Raw genomic sequence first — 20,530 nt, forward strand, 5'->3', positions numbered from 1 at the left:
CATTACAGTTGCTGCCACAATAAATCTCTACTGCTCTGAGCCTCAGATTCCTCAGGTGCAAGAGCACACAAATAAGATGTGTTAGGAGTGTCTTCTTAGCCCTGACATGCCAGGATTTCTAAATTTTATGGAATTGGGCCCTGCAAAGAATAGGAGTCACCTCCAAGTACAATAAAATACACTAGTGAAATGCACACATATTCTTTTACTACCAGAGAGTTAGGACTACAAATAAAATAGGAAGACTCAGCTCACATCAAAATTGTACCCGCTGAGTTAAATATAATTAATATAATGCTATTCCCATTAGCCTAAATCCTTTGAAGTCAGATTTTCCTGGTTTGGAACCTGAGACACATTCAAAAGTGTTTAGCATTGTACCAGCTGTCCATAATGAAGCTAGTAAAGAAAATAAGTAACAACAAAGTAAAGGAGACTATTAAGCTCCTTGACAGAGGAACATTTCAGACAATTTAAAAAGGGCCATTTATCTCTAAATAGTATTGGTAATGTAAAGTGAAGTCAAGTCAGCAATGCTCAAGTTAAAACACTATGTGCTGAAATCACAAATAATTTTTATCAAATCCTTAACCATAAAACCTCTATTAAGCCACATTGAAAGTTAGTTTTTTTCAGTCCTCATTCTTATGGTGCTGATCCTCTCAAAATGACATGCATATTGGGCAGTATCCTTATTTGAACATGATAAAATAAGGATACTGAGCTACCACTTCCAGGTACTCTTTATTCCTTCGTATGTATTCTACTGTTCAAGTTTTCAACATACTCAGGCAAGTCTTCTTGCCTATTTGTTCCAATTAGTAAAAGTTTTACTATGCAGATTGAAAAGAAATCACAATAAGTATGTTTTGCTTAAATTAGTGCATTTGGGAGAATGTTCCAAAGAACCCAGAGCAGAAGCAGATAGTTAAGGCTCCTATCTTTCCCAGTCCTCATGGTTTTACTCGTTTTACTAGCAAAATGCCATTTGAATAGTCTTAATCAGACATTCGAATTGCTGCATTTCATTCCAAGCTTGCTAAAGTGGAAGCATATGCTCACAGCTTTTAGAAAATACTATATTGTATGTTCATGGCACACATACGCACACACTTTGTTTAAATATTCAGTGTACACTGTGTTTGTAAATATAACTGTGCTAGGCCTGTTTGTGTCCCCCAAAATTCATGTTTTGGAATCTTTAACACCCAATATGACAATGTCAGGAGGTGAGGTATTTGGGAGGTGATTATACCATGAGGGTATTAGTGATCTTAGAAAAGAGATCCCCCAGAGCTCCCTAGCCTCTTCTGCAAAATGTGCGGATATAAGAGAAGTCTGCGACCTGAAAGAGGGTTCTTACCTGACCATTCTGGCACCCTGATCTTGAACTTACAGTTTCCAGAACTGTGAAAAACAAATTTCAGTTGTTTATAAGCTTCCCAGTCTCTGGTATTTTGTTGTAGCAGCCCAAACAGACTAAAACAAATCTTTATGGAGAGAAGTTGTATAATTAGAGGCAGCCGGCTCAAAAATCATATAAATATTAAATACCCAGACAAGGTCACAGGCTTCACCAAGCTCTATTCATCAAAAGCCCAGACCACTGAAATGTTACTGGCAACACAACAGACACAGAATAAGTGGTTGCTGAGTCAATCAGTGAATGAATGAAGCAATGAATAAACAGAGGACATAAGAACTGAGCTTCTACTCTAACTGCTGTCTAGCATTACGCTAGCTACTGCCATGCTTGTATTTCTCCTTTAAACTATTTCTCCATTAAACTATTGGAATGCCATATAAGACATTCCAATCAAATTTCATGTTTTATTTTGTTTTTTTCCAAATTACAGCTTGGTATTTAATGGTGTATTTCTTTTTTTCTGGTTTGAGGGGTGGCTTCACATAGGAGCTGCTGACAAGTAAGCTGGCACATGCATACCACTTGGACTGAGGAGATTAGGGAGAGAGGGTCCCAGAGGCAGAAGTAGTTGAAAGCAAGTGGGGGGCAGAGGGGAGTGGTGTTTATTAGAGGAGAGATGGTGTGGAAGGGAAAGTGACTGGTAATCAAATACAAAGGTTTTAGGATGAAAAAAGGAGAGGATTAAATCAAGAATAAAAGGTAGATTGAATACTGAAGTTGAGAAAACTGAAAGAGAAATGAAAAGATATGGAGAGAGAGATAAGGAGAGACAGTATCATGAGAAGCATTTAGAGAAAGGGAAATGGATATTCTAATCCAGGTCGAATTTTTGAAGTTTCAGTTCTTATCCTTACGTTAAGGCTTCAATATACTAGTTTTGATTCTTTGTCCAAGAGCTTTAATGGGCAGTGTATGGAGTTAACAGTTTTATTTAGCCCTTATTCTTGAGGAGAAGTGACCTCTTCAATGGGATGGTACATCAATGTATATTCATTATTATTCTAAGGTATTAAAGGTCTTTTTGCCACAAAAGCTTTTGCCTTCTAAACTCCAAACAGTTCCATGAAAATAATGAAGCTATGATGCTATCTTTGTATTTGTTATTTATTTAACCTCTGACAACACCAAGATTCTAAGGCAGTTTATAGTTAATAACAAATAAGAATATATTTTAAAAACAGAAATACATTTAAAAATAATAAAAATCCAGGAACAAGAAAATTATAACTAATAGGACAGAAAGTCAAGACGAGCAAAACATTATTTGCAAGCTACAGCTTTCCAAACAGAGGAGTCACCTATTTGGCTCTGAATCTTCTTGGGGTCAAAAAGAAAAGGGAAACATGACCAAATTATTTCAAAAGAAGCAAAGAAAATGCACCAATTCTTTGAAGAAAGGAAATTTTTTTTCTGGCCTTAGTCTAAAACAAATTTCTCCACAGGAGGGAGGAAGTATTTAAAATTTGATCTCATGAAGCTTCTGTAGTTCTCCCAATTACTTAAGAGATTTATGCTGCACGTAAGACTATCAATATAGGGCATTTAAAAAAACAAACAAACAAACAAACAAACAAAAATCAGCACACCAGCCTAAAAAAAATTTTTTTTTTTTACTATTTTTCCACGAAGCCACTTCCCCCTCTATGATTCCTGTTTTCTCCTTGCACTTAGAATTTACTTCCTTAGGACACATCAGTCGAAATGGGCAATTAAAGTGTCTAAAATGCTAAAACCATAACACATCTAGAAAATTATTCAGGAGAAAAGAAACCAAAAAAAAAAAAAAAAAATTCTTATCCATGGATCAATCTAGGTAGAGAGATGAGAGATGAAGAAAATTACCAGACAGCATCTAAGAAATGCTAGATGATCTGGTGAGAGATTTGGGGATACAGGAAAAAGGCTAGAAAAACTTCCTGCTGTAACAGATTAAGAGTAAGCAAATAGGTGAGTGTTATGAGTACAGGGTGACCAAGTAATTTATCATCTAAACTGAAACTCCTGCGAGTTAAAGAGGGTGCTATTAATAATTACGCCCGACAACAGGCATAAAACAGGGCCATCCCAGGCAAACAGGAACATATGTTCACTCTGTGAGTTCATCATGGCTTTAGATTCCTATGGAATACATTTCCTCATTATACTCCCAACAACATCATACAGGATGCAGAAAGCCAACATTACCCCCATTTTACAGTTAAAGAAAGCATATGCCAAAGAGATTAGTTAAGTAACTAACTCAAATTATGCGGAGAAATAACAGAGCAGTGAATCCACCCAGGTCTACTGACTTCTAACACAATACCCTTCCAGTAAATAATCTAATGACTAGGATCAAGCGAGTATCAATGATGCAGACCTATCCAAGTTCTTTCTCTATTCCAGTAATAGTAATAAAAATTGAAGACATTTTTAAATATAGAGAAAAATATCTTCCTTTATGTTTTAAATGCAAACATACCTGCTAGGAATTGACAGAGCCAGGACTTGAACCTAAATCCTGAGCTCTTCTTAATAAACCCACCAACTAACCTAAAGCTATTTTGAGTCTTGTTTGCCTTCAAGACAACTAGCTTCCATTCAGGCTGTACACTACAGCCCAGGACCCTAGTAGGGTCTCAAGAGAAAAAGAATCCAAGAAAATTTCGGATTTTCTATTAGACTCAAATTGAAATTTAAACATTAGCATCAAGAAAGGGAAGCTAACATTTCATTACTGATACATAATCTGCTACTTATAAAAGTTCTCTGGAAAGAATCAGCAATACTTCTGGAAAATGGAACATTTAAACTTTGAAGGTGCATCCAAGGTGACTTTTACAATGTATAATTTGGGGCTTTCCTCTCTGGCTGTTTGAAGAGAAATGGGATGCAATATTTCAAACGAAATCTCACACTTCAAGTATTTCTTCCTCTTTAGTTGTTCCAATGGATAAAGAAAAACGGTCCTTTACCTAGATATGATCGGTGGGTGGCCATATAGTTTATTGTCCAAATTAGGAGACTTTTAAAAGTGGGGTGCTATTTATACTTATGCTGGGAAAATAGACATAGTGGAATTTATGATCACCCTATTGTCGAGAGAACTCAACAACAACAAAGGAGAAATCAATTGCCACAGACTCATTGAACACTAGGGACCCCAGTTTGGTCCAACAAAAGATTTCTGTGTGCCTACTATGTGCCAGCCTCTATGCTAGGAACTGGTTATATGAAAATAGAAGTTTCCCCACCCCAACCAAAAGCCAATAGGAGGGACTGTCATTCAATAGTTATAATATAAATAAGCTAACTGCAGAATAATATGTATGGCAGGATCCCATCTGGATGGGAAGGTGGATGCATGGATAGATGGAGTATTCTGAGATGTGGTGCTGTGGGAACAGAAAGCAGAATCCTCAAAATCTACAGAAGGGTGGATCAGGCAAGGTGTCATAGGAAAGAGAATCCTAGGGCTGAGATTTGCAGGAAAAAAATAGTAGATATTAAAGAGAAGAAATGGGTAGAAATTGAGAGAGCACATCTCGCACACAAAAGCATGTGTAAAGTGCACAGATTCAAGAGCATGCAGAGACTCTTCCATGAAATGAAGGATGTGGTACAGGAGGTGGGTGGTCAGAAATGGGACTAAAATGGTGAGAAAAGGCAGACCATGGTCAACCTTCTATGCCATGCTGAGGAGCCAGGAGTTTATAGTGAAGGTCAGAGGAAGCCACTGAATGTTGCATTCAAGAAAGACAAATATGTACAGGTCATCTCAAGCAAACAGGAGATACAAGGCAGAGAGACCAGCAATTAGGAAGCAATGAATACAAAGGTCCAAATCAGAAATGATGTCAAACCGAAGACTGACAAACATTTATGAATCCCCCCACCTCAGACAAGGGTCTGGGCCCTAGGGATTCAAAGATAACCAGGATTACTTGCTGCTTTATGGCAAGTGGGGTCCAACTGAAGAGACAGATAATAGGAACAATTTTAACATGAGAGAACGCCCCTGGATCGTTTGAATAAAAGGCTTAAACAACAGAATGTTGTCGACTAAATACTTCAAGAATTGCTAAAGAGAATGCTAACACAAAGTTTAGAAGTCATGAAATCCTGGGACAAAGGAGAAATGAATAGCTGGAGAGGAAAAAACTTTCTGAGACAGAATTATTCAAGATCAACCTCTTAAGCAGATTTAAGGATAACTGAGAAGTATCTGGGCTAATATATTTAAAAGGCAAATATAATAAAAATATTGCAACATGGGGCATGTGATGGGGGAGTTTTTCCTGAGTACAAGATGAGGCACAATACTATTCAATAAAAAAGATACCAGATTTTTAAGTCTGACGTAGATTCAAATCCCACTCACTAGCTATGTGACCTTCAGTCAATTATCTACCTGCCTCTCTTCATTATAAAATGAAGAATAACCACACCTATACCTTATGAGCTACAAAGACTCCTGGTTAAAAACAGCAGACTGAATACAAGTGTCCAATTTCATTCCCTCTTGAAACCCCTCTAAAATGTCTGTGTGTACAAAACAGTAAATATAGAAAGGCTTTTTTGTTTTAAGACCAAAACCACAAATATAAGAGGGGAACAGGAGAGGAGAAAATTGCAGCTAACTTTTGGAAGCTAGTAATCAGATGAATGTGTAGAAAAATGGCTTAAGATAACCTATGAAAGCAAATTCCAAGCTGACAATGGCAAAAACTGATGCCTCAAAAGTCACAAATACTGGGAGCACCAGCAACTAGGGTAAAAGAGGGCTGGGGAGAGGTGTTTGAGAAACAGAATTCCCTTGGCTTCTCTTCCATCCCAGAAAAAGTCTAGACTGACCAATAAATTTTCTGCAGTAATGGAAATGTTCTTTATCTGCTCTGCCCAGTAATTGTAGCCACGAGTCACATGTGGCTACTAGAGCTTAAAATGTGACTAGAGCAAATGAGGAACTGACTTCTTAATTTAATTTAATGTTTTAGTAAACTTAAATTTAAATGGCAATATGTGGCTTAGTGGCTACTGCATTTTATGGCAACACAGGTCTAGAGGTTTATTTTCTGGAGAAGATAAGACAGAGGATCCTGGGACTAGAGATGGCACACACACAGGGGAACTGTGTCTGCACACACACTGAATACTGAGAGCTTGGATGCTGCAACCTGTGCCCTCTTCTCAACATGGCTCCAGAAATGCTGGCAGCCAGTCCTTGACCCTCCGGGCAAGAGAATGAAATACTCTTTTCTGAGGAATGTTACCATCCATGAGAACAAACCTAAAGATACTGACATTGGAGGTTCCACAATTAATGGTCCACTCAAGTCACTCTTCTGCGCTGCTAATGTTTCTGTTCAAAGTCCGCAAGCCCCATGCACATGCTCAGCTTTCCCCTCATGTTTAATCAAGGACAGACAGCCAAGACAAACAAATGTTTGAGGAAAGCCTCTAAAGCAGAGATAGACAGAAAAAAAGCAACTCAGAACAAACATTATTAACACAGAAAGAAAAAAAAATTTAATTGTCTTCAGAGAGATAAAGGAATATATTTTATCTATGTAGTAAGACTAGGGTTTTTTTAAAGTAACATTTCAGAGAAAAGGAAGTTCTTGAGTATTAAAAAGGTAACAGCAGAAATGGAAAAGGGCCCTATAGAACTTTCTAGGTTGATGAAGGTAGTCTATATTTTGTTTCAGGTGGTGGTTGCACAAGTGTATACGATTGCCAAAATTAAGTAAAATAACCACTTAGGATTACACTTTACTGTATGTAAACTATACCTTTATTTTTAAAATTTCAATAGAAGAGTTTGAGCATAAAGTTTGGGAAATTGCTTAGCAAAGAATAGCTTGAAAATGAGAAAAAAATTAAGAGGTCCAATCCAGAAAGTCACACATCTGAGTAAAAGAGGTTCCTAAAGACAGAGAAAACAGAGAAAAGAAAACCAACGGCAAAACCATTTAGGAAGATTTTCCAGAACTGAAGGCCATCAGCTACCAAATTTAAAAGGCCCAAAAATACAGTGGAGGAAAAGACCTGCTCTGGGTATTACTAAGAACACTGGACACAAGAGACTATAAGCTTCCAAAAGAGAACACAGCAGGCCACATTCAAAAGACCAGAATTGAGAATGTTTCTGGCTTTTTTTTTTTTTTTTTTTAAATAACTGGGAGGCTTTTTTAACAGCTGCAAGAAGCAAGGAGACAATCGATCAACGCCTTCAAAATTCTGAAGGGAAACAATTTTCAACCTAAAAGTCTCCAACCAGCCAAATTATCAATGAAGTCTGGGAAGACTAAAGTCATATTTAGACATTTAAGATCTTTAAAAATTTACCAGCTAAGTACCCCGAAGAAGCTAGTAGAGGAGAGACCCAACACAAGAAGTAAAGATTAAACAGAGAAGACAAAGGGAATTTCTAGCGGGGACAGAACAGAAAGATGTCAGGATGAGAGCTGTAGCCTGGCTTAGAGGTCAACCAGTCCATGCTTGGGCAGTGCGACTCAAGAGACAGGTATATTTAGGGCTGTCATCAGCAAGATCCCCACAGACTGCATCAAGGAACAGAATGCCAGATTCCTAACTGAATTTGGCTTTTCTTAATCATGCACTGAAAAAGTCCCTGTTCTTTCCTCCACGTCCAGATGCCTGATTCAGTAGAAGACCATTTCACCCGACGGAAGTATTCTGCTTTGGCCTATACCTGAGAACTAGACTTTAGCCAGGGTGAGCTTAGAGGCAAAAATAAAATATAAAGCAGCCCACTCCCCCTTACTATACTACTTTTAGGATCCCAACAGCTGGATCCACTGCAGTTCTCCAGACACCCCAACTGTGAGAAATTCCATTTCCCACAACTTTCTCGTGACCTTTTCCAAAAGTTTCCCTGCAGTCTCTCAACTCCAACTCCAGACTTGACCAAGAGCTTCTGTTCAAGTCCAGTGGTAATGAATTCCAACTGGGACCATGAGGCTTTCTGAGAATGATGGCAGGCAACAGTGCCCTTTCCTTACAATACCTAGGTTTGAGTTTGCTTTAGGAATATCTACACTGGAAGAAAGGAAATGATCAATACGCAAGTAGGGATGGTTGATATCTCTGAGGGAAGTACAGTGGGGAGGGGTACCTGACAACTTCTAGAATACTGGTAATGTTCTATTTCTTAGCCTGCAAGGTAAGTATGTAGATATGCTTCTCTAACTACACACATATGTTTTATGTACTCTTCTGTATATTTGATACATTTTTCAATTTAAAAACTTCCCTTCCAAAAAGATTAAATAAGCTAGTATATTTAAAGCCCCCAATAAATAAGAGACCCTTATTAGATACTCACTATAAATTACCTATCCTCTCCAGTTATCCAAGCTCTATGCTCGTTAAAGACCACCTCGAAGGGAAGCAATTTTCTGAAGTCTTGATTACGCAATAATCCCCTTGACTTTTACATCTAGTTTGTGTCATTACTGAATTAATGTATGCCTCCTTAGATAGGTTAAGAACAAAAAAAATTTTTTTAATCATTACTTTTCCCAGTGACTATTTCCCTCTCTCAGCCTTCCATTCTCTATTATAAAACACACTGATGGTCCTAAGTCAAATAGGGGTGGGACTTGACTGGCACACTAGATTCTATCTGGAGAAAGTCAAGTTCTTAGATGAGGTTCTTCCTGTCACTCAATGCCTTCCCATTCCCAGCACCTACCTTGCATAGGGCTTGGCACAGAGTAAGAACTCAAATGTCTGTTGATAAATAATAAATGAAATCAGAAGGAAAAAGTTTACTAAATATGACTGAACTGATTAATGGAAAAGTAGCCCTATATACAAAGGTAAAAACATTGTGATCATACCTGGTTAAATGAATCAAGCAAACATTTTAAGTGTAAAGAGGTGGTGTTGTATTAAGGATAATCCTTGAAAATTATTTCTAAGTCCAAAAAGAACAAAACCAGAGAAGAGTGGTTTAAACTATATGAACTGTGATTTTAAAGGGAACAGACTAATGGTGGTGGTAGAAGGGCATTCTCATCCAACACAGTGACTAAATCTTGGTGGAGCCTATCTCCCTGTTGACAATGTGATGTGGACTGAGCTCTAATCCCGCCTGTCATAATCTAGCTCTGGGCCTTAGACAAATCAGATAATCCCTCTGGGCCTCAGGTTTCCCCATAGTAAAGCAAGTAGGCAGAATAAACGACCATGAAGCTCCTTGAAGGCCATCAGGGTTGTAGGTCTTAGATGTTCTTGTTTTCTGATTCACTGAGTAAGAGAGCAGTATATAGAGACATGTCCAATGCAAAACTGTCTCTAATATCCTGCTGATAGGGAAATTAAAAGACAGAATTTCAAATTCAGGTGATTTTATACAGAGTCTAAGTTTTAAAAGCTTTTTATAAATGCTATGTTTTAAGACAGTTAAATGCAGTGACTTTTAACCTAAAAACTGCAAAAAACAAGATAAATAAGTTGAACGCATGCCCATTTCTATTATGATTCCATTTTTTAAAGTAACTCATAAATGTGCATGACTCATACATCTGAATATAATGAGACGTTCCTTTATCATTTTATCTTCCAGTGCCAGTAATCCCACTTTACAGAGTGCCAAAGCCCTTTAATAAGTGTAGCATGTGTTTCTGGCCATACTCCAAAAACCAGCACAGGAATGCTACATTAGAAAAAAAGCCAAGTGAGGATTTTTGGGCTTTGGAATACAGGACCTCCAATCAATTGCCCAAAATATGACTCCCCTTACCTCTCCATGTACAGCCACCTAGACTTTTGATACTCGAAACCATACCAACAACTATCCTTCAGGCTTATATAAATAGCCCTTTGAAGTTTCCAAAGCATTTTCATATCCATTAACTTAGCTGATTCCAACTCACCCACTAGAGTGCTTAGGGCACATGTTATTGTACCCATTTTACCGATGAAAAAACAAGGGGTTCAGAAAATTTAAGTAACTTGCCCAAGGGTATCCAACTAGCAAGTGGTGCAGCTGCATCTAGATCATCCCCAACCAAAACCTGGGCTCTTGTCACCAAACTGCTTTGTGATCCAGGATAAAAAAATTAAGTGATCAAAATGAAATCTGTAGGAAACTCTTGTGATTTTACAAGAATTTCAATCTTTTGTAAACTTACTTAAGGGAACTGTTCAATCTTTTGTAAACACTGTAGACCAGAAAACTGATTCTTAAACTTCCTGCTCCCTTTCTTATTTATCACCTGGACCTTGAGTTGCTGGGAGTTATCACCTCTAAGAAAGTGTCAGCTAAAGAAAGCCAGGATGTAGAACAGCTACCACCCCTCACAACCTATGCCTCAAATCACCAATGAGTGAATCCTATTTGCAAAGAGAACAAAGAAGTGATGGAGCCAAAATTAGAACCAGGCCCAGTGACAGTTCTATGGCTAAATCCAATCCCATTTGCTCCCTTCACCTACCTGTCTTTCTTGTCCCTCACAAAGTGGGTTAGGAGAACCTCAGAAGCCTAGAAGGGGAGGCCAGGACAGAAATCCCAGGGATGGGAGAGGGGCCAGCTAGGATAGGAAAGGAGACCCATTTGGGCTTGACTACAGATGTGCCCCTTCTTCCATTCCCAACTCTAAGGAGACAATTTTTGAAATCTGGCCTCAGAACAGAAATTGCTAGTTATAGCATGCAAGGGCGGCAAAGAGAGATTAAGTAACCGCTTCAGATCACAATGTTGCACAGGCAATGTGGAACAGCATGTGGCCTTGAATCCTCTCCGCACATAGAAATTTAGACATTTGGTAATCCTGAGAAACAGAGCTTTCAGTCATCCTTCCAGTGACAAAAATTCCCTAAGCAGCCAAGACTGTTGTTAGGTTCCTTACTTGTTTTTACAAAGAACAATAAATTTAAAAAAGAAAAAAAAAAAACAAAACACTATTAAATGTTCTCCCTAGTTAGTCACTTGAGAACAGGTAGCCAGAGAGACCATCCCTGTTGAAAAACAAGATTTTTTCATTGACCTGACAGTTTCATTGGCAGCTACAACTTACCTGATGATATTTGGGGGCATGGAAATTCACTCTATCTTTACTTTTAATTACACAACAAGGGCTGAAATTCCATCAGTTTATTCAACCAATTTTATGAGAAGTCACAATGGATTTCCAAAGCCAGTCTAACATCAGTAGTATAAACACCATCCACCTAGGCTTCTCAGTTTACAAACACATTTTTTTAAAGCAGGCTAGTAACAATATAAAAATCTCCCCTACTCTTCACCATTTCAAACATTTAGTATGATTTAGGTTTTTGGTTAACCGTGCTTGTCAAATGCTTTAAGCTGCTCAATTACTAAGGGGGCAAGAACTTTCTAACCATAATTCATTTAAATACAATCACAGGTTACATGCCAAAAACTTAAAACAAATCTCCATGTCTTGGGCCAAATAAGATCTGCCTTATAAACTGGGTAGAAAATGGTGAGTAAACAAGCTAATCATAATAACCATCTACAGAACAAAGACATGAAAAGGCCTTAAGGAGTGGTTAGGGCATCACTCAAACCTTAGTTTAAATCATGGCCCTGACACTTATGTGGCCGTGGGCACTTGAGTTTCTGAGATCAAATTTCTGCATCTGTAATAACAATTCCCTCTCATCTAACTGTTGCCAAGAACCAAGCACAGAGGAAATCACACATTAGGTACTAAAGAAAAGATATCTATTAACGACTATGAATATAAATTCAGAATACAAGCCAGTGTGACCGGTTGGGTAAAAACAGCATGAAAATCCAGGGTAGGAAACAATTAGAGCTTTGTTATATTCTATTCTCCTCTCTTCAAGGTCCACCCCAACACAAACCCTTCTACCACCTATCTCCATCAACTGCAGCCTACAACGACTGACACATAATTAGCACTTTATTAAATATTTTATTACATTTCCAGGATCACTACTTGGCTGGTCCTAACACCTACCCATTTAAGACCTTCAGGGGAAGAGTTCTCTGTTTCTTTAACTTCCAGTCTCAACACCCATTCATTATTCTAGCTGATTATAAACTACACTGAGACCACAAGTGATTACGCAATGCCATTTAATTAGAATTGTGGAAGCTTGAAAATGCAAAAATCACTCTTGAACACTGACAGATAATTTAAACATTTTAAACAAACATCTAACACTCTCTAAAACTGCTGTGGTTCAGATCACATGGGGACACTCCCATTGGTTGGCTGTGGTGACTGTGATAAGAATTAGAGTCCCTCAGGCTAAGATTCTCAGGCACAGGGTGTTGTGGACTAAACCACTGTAACCACTTTACATCCATTCAGACACACCCATTTTCTAGACCTTCAAAACCATTAGCTATAAACAACTCTTTCAAATGAGTTTGGAATTAAAACTATACATATCAAGACTTAAAATGTAGTTTTAACTCTCTCTGTAAACTTCTCTACACTTTGGTCTAATTGATATGAAACCAGTGCACTAGACCAATGATTCTAAACATTCTCCTCCCTTTTTTTTACATATATATTTTGTGCTGCTCCCTTTACTACCATGAAATGAAAATCAAAAATATAAGCTTTACATGCAAAATTTCAAAATAATCAAAATAATGTCCAAACTGTAAAGGAGAACTTAAAGAAATTTATAAGACTCTGTATTTCAACATGTAATTGCTCTGTCATGAGTACACTAGAAGACATAATGAAGACATAATAGAATAACCATGAGGGTAATAATTACAAATGCAGACAGATACTGGTGTATTCTTCTTGGCAAGACTAATAGAAGCACATTTTTATGAATTGGTAACACAATTCATAAAAACGGTGAACAGCTTTTGGTAAAGTTCCAAACAAAATGAAGTAATATTTTACTATTTATATAGTATAGTATATCAACAATATATGGTATATATATTACATAGTAGTTGCATTCCTAGAAAATTTGGGGTATATCAAAATGATGCAAAAAGTACTATAGAATTTGGTTCTAGACTCATAAAATTATAAACAGGTTTTTTCCCCTAGAAGAATGTCTCGAGAGTCTATGGCCATGCCATCCTGAACACGCCAGATCTCGTCTGATCTCAGAAGCTAAGCAGGGTCAAGCCTGGTTAATACTTGGATGGGAGACCACCTAGGAATATCAGGTGCTATAGGTGTTAAAAAAAAAAAAAAAGAATGTCTGGAGAGACATTTGAAAGTCATGTAAATTACTGGAAAGTTCTTTGCACAGGACTATCCCAGTGCTTATTATAGGACACAAAACCCCACAGAAAATCACTGAGGCAGCTGATAGATAGGTGCTGCACTAAGATCAGGAGGAGTCTTATTGTGTTTGTGTTTCATCTGTTGACCTTAGAACTATGGCTCCTACAAAGGTGCTCAATAAGTCTGAGGGATTGGGGGATAGTTCTAAAATTCCTCCTCCATTTATTCTTAGGTAGCAGAAAAACAGAGTCAATATTTTCAGTCAATAGGAAGATGGCATCTACTGGAATGAACGTAAAACTGCTGAAATTTCACTAACAATCAGAAACACTTTAAAGGATGTTATTGTTTCTGCCCCACAATGACAGCCTAAGAGTAGGACAGCAAATACACATCATGGTATGATGCCCTACTGCACCTGGGAATGGCTTTAAAATCCATCTCAACATGGATCCTATGAATCCTGCCAACTGTTTAGGCTTTCTAATCTCAGATATATGGGAGAATAAAATCAGTAGGCTCGAACGGACTTCTTGTGGGTATTTGGAGCCTTCCGCACCTATGCAATCTAGTAACTTCCACTACTATCATCTGAGCACCTACTATGTGCTTCAGGAGATAGTGCTAAATGCTTATCTGACCCTTACGCAATAATGAGATGGTAAAAATCTCTACTTCATAGGAAGCGACACAAGGCCCAAACACAAGGCCCAAGGTCAAAAGCTGGTATCAGAGCTCAAATTCCAGCCCAAATAGTTCAGATCTACCTAGCTCCAAAGCCTGTTCTAGCTGTCTGTAACTACCTGTAAAACAACCTGTCTGGAAGAGTGGGGTAATAAAGTTTCCTACTAGAGTGGCGCTTCTCTGCATGGATCTAGGTGGTGGGTAGGCATCTCCAGGTGGACAGCCAGACAGCATGTCACATAAAAGCCAAAATAAAAAAATGCCTCTCCCTGACTCAGCCAAAGGCCAATCTGAGGCTTGGGAGGAGTCCCAAATTAGATCTTTAAACCAAGCTTTAGACACCAGGATATCATTTTCCCTGATGCATAAAGACCCAAAGCTTCAGGATGGCATCAAGCCCTGCTGAATGCTAGTTCCAACCTATCATCACTCTGCTTATGCCTAGTTCCTGCTTCTCTCCTAGGAATGGACAGTGCTGTTGCCCCTACAGCCTACTTTTCAGCCTCTGAGCAAATTCGAGATCTCTGCTCATCCAATGGCTTGTAGGAAATGCCTCTCCTATTCCTCTGCATATGTGAGTTCTGCCTATCTTTCAAGGTCTACAGTTCCTTACCCTGCCAAGCTTTTCCTCACTCTCCAGTTGGACGGGACTGACCCCACTTCAGAGCCTTCATAGAAGTTTTCTCAGAGCTCTTACTCCATTCCTCCTTACATCACATTAATTAGGATACTCCCTTCCTAGAGTTTTAGTTCCTTATTTATTTACTCCTACATACTCCCACACTATCACTACCACCACCACCACTAAATATAAGGTCCACTTAATGAATGCCTACTGATATACCAGTCACTCTATATACATTATCTTGTTGAATCCACATATTAGTTTTACTTTACTGATGAAGAAACTGAGGTCTGGAATGATCCAGCCTCCACTGGCACTATATCATAGGGGATACGAGCAGTCTGGAATCAGACTGTGTTTAAATTCCTGTTCTACCTACCATTTACCAGCTGTTTAGCCCTCTGTGCCTCAGTTTCTTCATCTGTAAAAAAGAAAAAAGAAAAGGATAATAATTGATATTCGTAGGATTATCAACATTAAAAGAGTTAATATACAAGAAGGCACTCACTCAGCACAGTGCCTAGCACAAAATATGGACTATATATGTTTGCTACTGTTGTTATCTGCTGCCTCTAACTTTAACTCACATTATGCTCCATGTCCATACTCTAAGGTCTTCAAACATACAAAACTATTTCCCGCATTTGTCCACGCTGCCTTGATTGCTCTTTGCACACAGCTCCTGACCACTCTTTGGGTCTGATTATGTGCTTGTTTCAGAGGGATGTTCCCTGACAACCCTATTCAACAAGATCCATCCCCATCCCCCAACTATTTGCACCCTACTACACCCTTATTTATTTTTCTTACAGCACTTACCACAATCTAAAATTCTATTACTGATTGGTGTATTTGTTTGGAGTCTTTCTCCCTCGCCAGAGATGAGGGAAAGAACCATGTCCATCTTTCTCAACTTTGTAGCTTCTTTATCCAGCCAGGAGCCTGGTTATATAATCAATGCTAAATATTTGTTGGTGCCCTGCCACTTCTACACAGTCAGTTCTCAAGAAGTATCTACTGAATTAATAAATAGAATCCTTAAGTTAATGCACGGATGGTCACTGTTGGTATGAGGACAGATGTCACCCTACGAAGTGTCATTTTCTGTATTTGGTCAACTCTGAATTTTCAGTCAACCAAAACATCTATTAAACACCCCCACTGAGCAAATTTATATGTTCTCTTTACAATGCAAAACAGTAAAATCATTGTATTTAGCTGGAAGATAACAGGCAAGGTCAGGACTACAATGAATGGCTGGGCAGTTTGTACACTGCCAAGAGTGCCCAGCCGAGATGGAGTGATGGCTGAAATCCTGCCTGCCTTCTACTAGCCAGGCCATGCTCCCTGGTACAGAGCTGCCCCACCCAGACAAGGCACTGTTTTCTAAGACTCATAAAGGCAACATATAGGTCAGCAGTAGCCCTGAGGAGGGTCAGTGTTATTTCTTAAGGCTGGGTCTCTATACCACATGATTTTAAGGGCATAAAAGACACTGAGTATTAAGAACACCCTCCTACTCTCCCAGTGCCCCTGAAACAGCCACTCGGGTGAAAGCATTCTATTCAATGAGATGCTTATGATAATACAAAAACAGGGAGGGGCAGCCAGTCAGTTCACTCCCACCTTTTAACTCAGACTAATTTATCAGATTAGCAACTATTACTTGTTAGAGCAGAGAAGCCTGAAAGTTGAGGCCTGAGAAGATTGCTTTCATGCAGCAAAAGGTGGTGAGAAAGATTCAGAATAAGAAGTACTGCCAGAAAGGGCAGGCTCAGTCTGGGGACTACAAACTACTTACACTTCACCCTCTTACCTGAAGCTAGCTCTCACGGTGCCTAGTGTGTGAGTGGGTACATAAGAGTGCACTCATGTGCCTACACATACACACACACAGTAGTAAGGGGAGGTAGCCACTTCAGTCTCCCAGCTTCCTGACCCCTCAGGAAGTCCTAATTGCTCAACAGAGAAAAACAGCATAGAAAAGCATAAAGAGACCCAATAACTTCCAGAGTGACCTTTGGAAAGTCACTTCCTCCTCTAGGCCTCAATTTCATCATTTATAAAGTGAGTGAGGCTATAATATGTAACATATTAAATAAATTATGTAATTTTCAGGCCATGTTCTATGTATCCAAAAAGTTCTAAATGCTATAAAATTCTGAGGAAGACTTCATTCAAATTCCACTTTTAAGATATATTTTGACAATTTTTGAAATTATAATAAACTCCCATAAATTCAATTTTATAGCAAATTTTAACCCACTGAAGATCACCAATGTGCTCACGTTTTCTTTCTGCAGACCTCAGAATAAAGCTTCTCTCATTAAATCTAAACTTATACTTGAACATCTTGTAAACATGTCATTGATTCTGAAAGAAGCTAGAACTCTTATTTTTTAAATTCAAGCTCCCTGAAAATTGCTCCAGTAAGTATACGACTAAAGCACACTTGCAGCATGCTCAATTAATTGCCAGGCAAATCTCAGGCATATCTGCTGGGCTCATACTCTCATCACAGGGGAATAGTCAGTTATGCAATAACAAATTAATTCACAACAGGTTGCATTAAAATAAAAAGAGTGAACACACATTACCATCTCTCTTGCACTTATACATAATTATATGTATTATGTAATTAATATAGTAATAATGATAGCTACATTTTGGAGCACTTACTATATACTGGATCCTCTGGTAAGGTTCTTTAATCTCAATGCTCACACTCTATGCAGTAGATATTATTGCACTTTATAAATAGCAAAGCAGATTCATAAAATAAATAATTTAGCCAAAGGTCACCTATCTAGTAAGAGTCAGCGTCAGGCCCAAACCTGACTCACTCACTCCTTCTTGTATCCAGCATTTACTAAGTATCCACTATGTGCCAAGCATGGTGCTAAATGCCAGCTTTGTTGCTAGGAATTTCGTTTAACTTTTTCTTTTTTTGCCTTTTTTATTCTTTTTCTTTATTGTGGTAAAACGAACAACAAAACTACTCTTCATAATTTTTCAGTGTAATTTACAGTATTAACTATATGCATATTGTTATTTTCATCTTGCATGACAAACTCTATAACCATTAAACAATTCTGTTTCCCCCCAATTTTTAAAAAGTTTTTTATTTTGAATGAATTTTAGATTTACAGACCTGCCAAGACATTACAGAGGGTTCTCATACACCTTTGTTCAGCTTCTCCTAATACTAATGCTATGGCATTTTTCTAATTGGCAAAATGGAATAATCATTGATCCCATCATCAAATAACCCCAAGGGCCTGACTCTGTGCCAGGCAGTAAGTAGCTCCAGCTAGTGTCTCTGCCTGTTGACTACACATCTCTGTTTCCTACTGACTTTTGTCTCTGCATTGTGCTCTCCTCTACACCACCCCAAGGGTGGGGAATTAAGCAAGGGAAGGGAATTAAGAAAACTACCACAAGCCAAAGATTCTTCTTCTCAGTAAGAATTCTCAAGCCACTGCTGATGGATCCTAAAGCTACAGAAAGAGTTGGGTTTTTTTAAATGAGTACAGAACCTCAGGGAAATCTCAAATAAGAAAGAATGATAAAAAGGAAAAAAGTAAACACTACATCAGTGTAGGATATATGAATTAGGTAACATGCCGAGCCTTTTACCTATATTAACTTATTTAATTCTGAACCACCCTATAAAGGAGGTAGTACTATTATCCCCATTTTTATAGATGAGTAAGCCCAGGTGCAAAGAAGTTCAGTTTAACTGAAAGTTCCAGAGCTAGTAAAACACTTCCCTTGCCTGGTAAGAAAGAGACTATGTTCTCCCACCTCTCTGCTTTGAACTTCTAAATTCCTAGATTCCTGGTCTCGGAAAGCTACTTTTAATAACCATGGCCACCATCCAGACATTATATATAACCAATCTCCAGTTCAGCAAAACTATTTACAAGTGCAGCATTTTTCAGCCCCTGAGTAATCTCTGCATAAGAGTGATGTACCCCTCTCTTGTACTTGTTTCCAGGAGAAGTGAATAAACTTCTGAGGGACTTGCACAACACTGCTTAAAAGCAGGATTCCAAAAGGCCTTTCACATGTCTTCGCAATGTCCCAGGACATTACTCACCTCCCCTCATTATCCATGCAGGCAACATGCTGACTGGAGCTCGCCCTTCAACAGAAATTCAAAGGACAGACTGGATGCCCTTCCTTCTCATGCTGCTTTATCACACTGACTTTCTCCACAAAACTATGCTGCTAGAATTCACCTCAAAGGATCCTTGTGTCTTTGACAACATGGCAGGATGGAGAGTATAAAAAGAGAATGATATATTTTTGGCACCACAAAAACAATCTATTTGCTTCATCAAGCATGCCAGTCTAAAGAAAGCTTTTGCTTTCAAAGAATCTTTGGTTTGCCGTTAGACTCACTCTGTTTTACACCGAAGTGACTAACTTTGAATCATTCTAACCTGCCTTGGTCTTTAGGATTTTCAGACAATTCAGAGTGTACAATTATGGTATAAGTACGGACACTCTTAGGTAATATAAACACACTAACAAAGCACACAGCCAAGGGCCTTACTCAGATCCACCTCTGGAGCTGGGGAGGGAGAAGAAAGTGACCCAGACACTATTAGGACTCCTGAGCAGGAGGAAAGATAAATGCTGACCAAAACCCAGGAAGGGCAGAGGTATCTTAGGAAGCCAGAAAACACATGGAAAAATGGGAAAGGACCAAAAGCAGCCTCTTTTTCTGGTCACCACCTGAGAGCAGTGAGGAAGGGTTTCAGTGGAATCCCAAAACCATCACCCAAACATCCTCCAGTCTGGTCCTGAGAAACTTAATAAATGACGCAAAGACACAATATATGAGGCTGTTCTTAAAAAGGGGAGAGTGAAGGGTTGGGGGCAGCCATAACCAGGAGAACCAGGCAGTAAAGAGCTGAGCTGTTTTCTCACCAGCAGTAGCTGGCATCACTACAAACAAAAGTTGCAGTGACTCATTATGATGAATTTATAGAATAAGTTAAACAATAGAGGGAGGGCTTGGCATTCATTACAAAATGAGATGGGTAGGGACCTCAAGTCTTGAACCCCCATGAGTGAACCATTGACCCTGACTGTTCCCATGGCTCTGTCCTGAGACTTTCCCATCTATTGGACCTGAAGAATTCTGTTTCGAATTCTCTAGAAGTCCAGCTCAAGTGCCTTATCTTCCCTGTAGTCTTCCTGACTTCCCCAAACAAATGTAATCATTCTCTTCTCCATGCCTCCACAGTACTTTGTTAAACCTGTACACTACAACCTTAGGTTGCATAGTGTTGTAAATATCACCCACCAGGCTACACTGGGAGCTAAGACTGTGTTTTATTCATTCTTATTTCTCACAGTCAGTGATTCGAAGATAGCAGGTACTCAATGGATGAATGAATGTCCACCAGTAGGACCATCCAGAGTTCCCAAGGCCATAGCAGTCTGCAGGAAGATTCGTGATCAACTTAAGAAACCAGCTTATTTGAAGACCAATCCAATCCTAGCCATGGGGACATGCATCACTCACCTCCTTGCTCCCCCTAAAACAGGATTGAGGGAGCTTCTCCCTTGATTGCCCTCTAGAAA

At 38.7% G+C, this 20,530-nt stretch overlaps 1 protein-coding gene and 1 pseudogene across 7 annotated transcripts in view; one reads left to right on the plus strand and one right to left on the minus strand.

Moving 5' to 3' along the window:
• JAK1 (Janus kinase 1) overlaps positions 1-20,530 on the minus strand; it is a 98,031-nt gene that overhangs the window by 68,457 nt on the left and 9,044 nt on the right. For 3 of the 7 annotated variants that reach the window (XM_006919281.3, XM_025051949.1, XM_006919280.3), the window contains exon 2: positions 15,315-15,356. The exons of the other annotated variants lie outside the window; for them this stretch is intronic. The gene's annotated coding sequence lies outside the window, so the exon portion shown is untranslated. The remainder of the gene's footprint in view (positions 1-15,314; positions 15,357-20,530) is intronic. 7 annotated transcript variants of the gene reach the window in all.
• Positions 13,459-13,577, plus strand: LOC112485916 (annotated as a pseudogene).

The sequence above is a fragment of the Pteropus alecto genome, unplaced genomic scaffold (assembly GCF_000325575.1).
Source record: "Pteropus alecto unplaced genomic scaffold, ASM32557v1 scaffold25, whole genome shotgun sequence".
Classification (NCBI taxonomy): Eukaryota; Metazoa; Chordata; class Mammalia; order Chiroptera; family Pteropodidae; genus Pteropus; species Pteropus alecto.